This window comes from Nannospalax galili, unplaced genomic scaffold, assembly GCF_000622305.1.
Source record: "Nannospalax galili isolate Female #2095 unplaced genomic scaffold, S.galili_v1.0 scaffold1169, whole genome shotgun sequence".
In the NCBI taxonomy this organism is placed as follows: domain Eukaryota; kingdom Metazoa; phylum Chordata; class Mammalia; order Rodentia; family Spalacidae; genus Nannospalax; species Nannospalax galili.
The window spans coordinates 680760-686759 of NW_008360301.1; the positions used below are offsets into that span (position 1 = coordinate 680760).

The following is a 6000-nucleotide window of genomic DNA, read 5'->3' on the forward strand; positions in this document are numbered from 1 at the left end:
TAAATACAACAAATAAAATATTTTAAAAAAAAGAAAAGAAAAACAAAATCCTCCAAAGCATTATTTTCTTTCATTGAAACTGCCTGAACTTTCTGTGGGTTCACAAACCACAACCTGATGGGGAAGAGATGAAGAAACTAGAAACTATACCCAGGCAAGCCTCCTCCTCCTCCTCCTCCTGCCCCCATACACAAAGCTCACCCCATAGCTTGCTGGGAAACTCACAGCCTGACTCTTTCATCAGGGGTCCTTTCCCTGGTAAGTCAGTCCTGGGAAGGGAGGAAAGTATGATGGGGAAAGAAAAGTCAGGATACTACAGGCCTCGGGGAGCTGAGGCAGGAAGATTTCGGTGAGTTCCAGGCCAGACAGCACTACAGAGTGAGGCCCATCTCAAACAACAGCAGCAGCAGCAGCAGCAATAAAACTTCAATGAAATCAGACAAAAAAAAGAAAAAACATAAAGGGCACTGATGTGGGGAGTTGGCATCCTTGGGTGCTCAGTAGCTGGGCTCCTTCTGGTAGCAGGTTGGGTACTCAGGGGCCTAACTTGGGCCTTTGCCCCCAGATGGAAGCCCTGTTGGCTGTGGGACCCTGTAGGAAATATTTGAGGTCATAGGTCTGCAGCCCTAGACCAAAGACCTGGCCACTCTGGTTGGTACTTTACGTGTAGTCCTCAGGAAAGAATTGTCACACTTCTCTGTACCTAACTTGGTGTCACTGATACGGTTTTGAGGTTGGTCATGCCCACCTGGCTTCCACAGTTATTGGTCCCCATCAGGAGGCTAATGGTGTAGTGGTCCATGGGCAGTAGGATGTGGTTTGGGGGATCTTACGGATGTTGTCTGGTACCATAGGCATCGAGCAGTACTGGCTGGTACATTTGTTGGTGCCCATTTGCAACCTGATGACACATTGACTGGCCTTCATAGTGACATGTTGCTTTTCTGAGTAATTGACCCCCATGTCCACACGACTCTTCAGACCCTTCTTGGCCTTCTGCGCCAGTGCAGGAAGAGGCACTTGCACCGGCATCATGTTCCCACTCTCAAAACAGGTCGTTGACCTCACACAGTCCAGGAGGCTCATGTGATAGCTGACCACGGCCTTGATGAAGTTGGACATGTTTTCTAGCTGGTGCCAACTCTGCATGGAGCAGTCGATCTTGGGGATAGAGCCTTGCTGAAACTTGTTTATGAGTGTGCAAAGGATAACCCCATCTTTCAGACCCTTCTGGAGGTTGGTGCCAGTGGAAATCCCTGTGAGTCCTTTGATCCAGCTGTAGAACTCCGCTTCCTTCTGGGAGGGTATCTGGAAAAAGCCAGTTCTTAACCCTGGCTCAGAGCCAGCAGGACTAGCCTTTGTTAAACTGGGAGGAGTTCCTAGCATGAGAACCTGGCTCAGGACAGGACTTGAACGACAACAGATTTTTTTGTTTTTGGTACCCATTACTAGGTTAATTTTGTAGTACGTATCAGGACGTTTTGCATCCGAATAAGATTAGCCTGTTGCTTTCCTTTTGGCTCTATGGGAATCAATTCCAATGTCAAGGCTGCACTGGATTCATAAGGTGAACTGGGAGTGTTGTCTCTGAGATTCTCTGTGCATGAGATGAGACTGAAATGACGGTTTCCCTAATATTCAGATGACACTATTTATATGCGATGGTTTCTTTGTGGGAAAAATTTTGACTATTGATTTTGACTACTGATTTGACCATTTTATAGGAAAGGGCTGTTTGTGTCTGCTTGGCTAATGTCTATGTTTCCAGGAATTTGTCCATGGTGACAAAGTTTTGATGTGTGTCACAGTTCTCAATACTCAACCACTTTTCTCTGAATCTGTGGTTATGTTCTTTTCCGTTCCATTTGTGCCTTTAAAACACAAATTGTGCCTTTTCAAACATGAAGTTTGGCTGTGTTGCTATCTTTTGTATGTCTATTTCATGAATACTCTTCTTTTAATTTTTTTTTTTTTACTTTTGTGAGTCTTTGATTTAGATATTAGCTCCATTTTGAGCTCCTTTTGTAAACGCAAGTACTTAATTCTCCACGTATTGTTTCCCAAGAGTTTGAATAAAAAATTAATAGTGAAACCTCATTTCAATTATGATTTTTCTTTAAAAATCATAAGTATTATTAAATTTCTAAGTGAATGGATTTTTCCAATTACCATTCTGGCTTTGTGTTTGTGTTTAATTGGTAAGCAATGCAGTCGGCAGATCCTCTGACGTGCACTGCAGCCACCCACATGTTAGGGTATACTACTCCAGCAAATTTTCCATGTACATTTGTACACATGTCAGACACAGGGACTGAGTTTTAACAGTCATGTCTTTCTATTTTGTTACTGAGGCTTTTGGGTTTTTTTGTCTGTTTTATTAGCCATTACTGAGAATTGTGTTAAAATATACTGTTGTGGTTTGGGTAATGGTTCCCTTTAATCCTGTTGGGTTGGCTTTGTGTGTTATGGGGTAATACATAGATATTTAAAATTCATGCATTTTCCCAGTGAATGGAATTATTGTCTTATTTTGAGTGCTGTTTCTTGTCTGAACTCTCCTTCGATATGAATATGACAACCCTTGCTTTGTCTTGTTAATTTTCCTGGTTTGTCATTTCTATTAATTGACCTTTAATTTTTCTGTGTGCTTTAGGTTATAATGAATCCATAGCTGAATCTTGTTTCATTTCTAATCTATAACAAGACCTTAAGTGGCGAATTTAACCCACTTACACCTGTTGTGATAATTTCTTCTGGCAATGGAACCCAGGTATCGCACATCCTAAGCACAAATTCCACGCCAAACTGCACTCGGGCGTCATACCGAATCTCACTGCACTCGGGCGTCATACCGAATCTCACTGCACTCGGTGTCATACCGAATCTCACTGCACTCGGGCGTCATACCGAATCTCACTGCACTCGGGCGTCATACCGAATCTCACTGCACTCGGGCGTCATACCGAATCTCACTGCACTCGGGCGTCATACCGAATCTCACTGCACTCGGTGTCATACCGAATCTCACTGCACTCGGGCGTCATACCGAATCTCACTGCACTCGGTGTCATACCGAATCTCGCCTTGGGAACTTCTGTCCCATTTTACTTGTTTCTTCTCCACCGTCTTACTTCATTTGGACAGTTTTGCTTTCTTTGCTTATTGATCTTTTTTTTTTTTTTTCTGTTACTTCTTTGAAGGGCCACGTTGGGTCTAGTTTAGTGTCTGCGTTATTTAATACAGATTTAACAACAGTTACAGGTAATCGGGAGCTATGGTCTTTTCCTGGACACCTTGCACCCTGCCCACCCCTTACACATATGCTATTGTGACTCAGCACTTTAGCCTGCTTTACTTTCCCTGTGAACTGTCTTCATCTCCTGCAACCACTGGTCTGTCACAGCCTCACCTGGGCTCGCTTTCGCCTTGCAACTCAGACCACGCTTGCTAGGTTGTCTTCATTCCCTTTGAATGACATCTTTCAGGATCAGTTTAGTGATGGGTCTTTCATGGCAAACTCCCAGGTTTGACACTTTCCTGTGTATTATTTGGCGTAAAATTCTTAGACAGTTATTTAGTCAGTGCTTTCACGATAGTACTCTCTGTGGTTTCTGCTGTTAATGTTTAGCATTTCACTTTTCGCCTAATTGCCTCCTCTCTGCAGTTGACACTGCCCCCTGAAATGGTTTTCTATGAGCTCTTCTTTATCTTTATGTCCATGACTTTGCCTATATATGCTAACATGACTTGTTAATCTCAAGACTGATATCGTTCAGAAATTTAGAAAGCTCTTACCCATTATTTCCTTAAATGTTACTGATTCTGGGAATGTCTTATTCAAGTGTATTTCAATATATTCCTGTTCTTTTCCAAACATGCTTGGCCATGCTTCCTGCTACCTTCTCAAAATTTTCAGCTCCTCTTATATTTCTTTAAAGGTATAATGTACTTCCATATTTTCTTATTTCCGATACTCCATGTCTGTGGATATTTCTGGTTTCTCACGTGTCATGTTGCATCAATTTAATGTTGCATTGTTTGTAACCACAATCCGTGTTTTCTTTGAAGCCTGACTGAATTCCTCCAGAAGGCACTTGCGTTTCTTTTGCCAGTGGCTTAAGGTGCTACGGCATTTATCACTTTGGGACCACTTAGATTCTGTACCTGAAGACGTGGGAACAATTCAGGTACTTTGTGCTTCCTCTGTACCCACCGGTCTACACTGCCCCCCAGCTGCAAGTTTGAAAGGAGCACCCGCACCACCGCACTGCCCTCTTCCATGTGCTACTATCATTTTTCCATTGGCCCCTACACTAAGCCAGAGACTTTCAGCTTGATTCTCTGCATGATAGTGTGACTGGTTCTATCCCAAGCCCTGCACAGTCTTTAGAGATGCTCGGCTCTACAGGATTCTGCAGACACCTGCAGACAATGGTAGCTGACTTTGGTTTTGCAGATTTCTTACTTCATCATCTAAGGGATGCCTCAAAAAAGATGTTACAAAATAAAACATTTTTTAAAACTTTTTGTTTTTACCTGAAACTTGAGATCCTCCTGCTTCAGTCTTCTGAGTTATTGCAGCTTGTTGCCCATATTTAGAACTGAAGGGAAGAGTAAATTTGAGTTAGGGATTAGTAGAAACGTATGCATGATCCCTGCCCCCAAATTAAATGAAACCCCTTATTTAAAGATATGCCATGGTATGAATGTATCCTCCCAAGTTCCTGTGTTGGAAGCTGGTTCCCCAATACAACAGTGATTAGGTCAGGAGGACTCTATTCTTACAGTGGATTTATGGAGTCATTTCAGGAGTTTGTTAAGAGAATGACTGTGTCCCCTTCCTCTTCTCACCCTCTCTCGTGCATCTGTCATTCATCGTGGGATGTAGCAGCAAGAAGGCCTTGCGAGAAGCCAGCCTCTTGATCTTGGACTTCCATCTCCAGAACTGTGAAAACCACCTTTTTTTCTTTCTAAATTACCCAGTCTCTGGGTAACAGCAGCACTACGTGGACCAAGGCAGGGCCACCTGCTCTAATTCCTGTAATAGACCCAGAGTGGACATTTCTAGTTGTTCTTAGGGTGGAGATGCTGCACGCTTCTGCCTCTTTAGCGTCCTCATCTCACCCTCCTAGCTTTGTGCTACAGCCATCTCAGCTGTTCAGTTGCTTGAATGCCATGCTGTTTCCTTCGGAAAAGTTCACGAGCCCAGCCAACTCCCTAACTTCTTTCAGCAGCAGTGTTGTCACTTTGTCTCCCCAGTTCATCTAGGTCAGCTTCTGATACAACATCTTCCTTGAGAAAATGATCACATGTAGTTTATCTGACCAGTGTCTCTCACTCTGCTAGACTGTGAGCCTCAAGACAGGGATCACACATGTCTACTCATTTAAACCTCAGAGTCTAGCTTTCCTTATTATGTGTTGAATGGATTTTGTCTACACACAGGAAGGGAAAACTACTCTAGTCTCATTGCCATCTAAGAAAATGTTGGCCAGATAGGTCTGACAACAGATAGCCTCTGAATTACCAAATGAATTAGCGACAGAACTTGGTCTTTCCCATATGACCTCATTTCTTCCCCTCCTCCCAGACCTTGAGCTTATCTATGCCCCCAAGGCACAGCCCTAACCCTCCTTCCTAGGTCTGCTTTTTGGGCTAAGTACTCAGTTTGGAAACAGCAAAGTGACCTCTCTTTTTTACAGTCACTCATAGCTATCACCCTCTGAGCTCAGATAGTGTCTCAGGTGATTTCGAGCCAGGTCAGAGGCAGAGCTTATTTAAGGGCTGTGAGCCATGTCCTCATCAAATCCTTTGTAAATCAAGAAACACTGTCTTGCTGGGTGTGGGGGCACAAATCTATAATCCCAGCACTCGATGGGAGATGGAGAGGGGAGGATCAGGAATTCAAGAATGCTCTCAACTACACAGTAAGTTTAAGGCCAGCCTGAGCTATATGAGAGCCCTTGCCTCAAAATTGAGGAAAAAAAAAAAAAAAAAAAA

General features: G+C 43.3%; 1 pseudogene; it reads right to left on the bottom strand.

Moving 5' to 3' along the window:
- Window positions 1–542: 542 nt before the first annotated feature.
- On the bottom strand, window positions 543–2850 carry LOC103726634 (annotated as a pseudogene).
- Between the last annotated feature and the right edge of the window lie 3150 nt (window positions 2851–6000).